General features: G+C 38.7%; 1 long non-coding RNA gene across 1 annotated transcript; it reads left to right on the top strand.

The window, feature by feature from the left end:
• The first annotated feature begins 19 nt into the window (after positions 1-19).
• LOC140966226 (uncharacterized) lies at positions 20-557 on the top strand. The gene is made up of 2 exons (XR_012173280.1): positions 20-151; positions 289-557. It is a non-coding gene; the product is annotated as an uncharacterized lncRNA (long non-coding RNA).
• Positions 558-628: the final 71 nt, after the last annotated feature.

Here is a 628-nt window from a genome sequence, read left to right as displayed (position 1 = left end):
TTATTTTCACCATGTTTATTTGCATCGATTGGATTGTTTTTCCCCTTTGATCTGTTTATATTTTTTTATCGCATGTGCTGCTGTCGTTCAATGATATAATTTCATCATACAGCACATATTGTGTCCGTTCCTCTGGCGTGTTCTCCTATTTGTAAGTATTATGTTGTTGTTTACATCGTGCCTTTATTTTACTTGGTTTTTTTTCCCCTTTGGTTTTCCTATGTTCATTTTTTTCGCACCTGAAATACCTGGGTTTTTTCCCCAATTGATTTTCTTTTTAAAATTCAGACAATGAAGGAGATATTGCTGGTATCATTGTCTTGCCAATGGTGCCTTCATGTCAATTTTGTGGCGCACATAGATTCCCTTGTGAAGCTCCATCGTTTTGTTGCGCATGTGGTAAGATTAGATTGGCATCTCCTATTACTCCGCTTGCCTTGCTGGAATTATTCAAGGACCCATCGTCTCCCTTGGCTATTTTATTCCGCCGTAAAATACGTTTGTACAACAATGTTTTCTCTTTCACTTCATTTGGGGTTAGGCTTGACAAGGAATTGGCTTCTCTTCAACGTGGGGTATACAGATTTCGTGCGTCTGGCCAGATTTTCCATTCATTGCCACCACTTAT

The sequence above is a fragment of the Primulina huaijiensis genome, unplaced genomic scaffold (genome assembly GCF_012295235.1).
Source record: "Primulina huaijiensis isolate GDHJ02 unplaced genomic scaffold, ASM1229523v2 scaffold202169, whole genome shotgun sequence".
NCBI lineage: Eukaryota > Viridiplantae > Streptophyta > Magnoliopsida > Lamiales > Gesneriaceae > Primulina > Primulina huaijiensis.
Note: the sequence above shows the minus strand (reverse complement) of the source record. Positions and strands in the feature narration are given on the sequence as shown.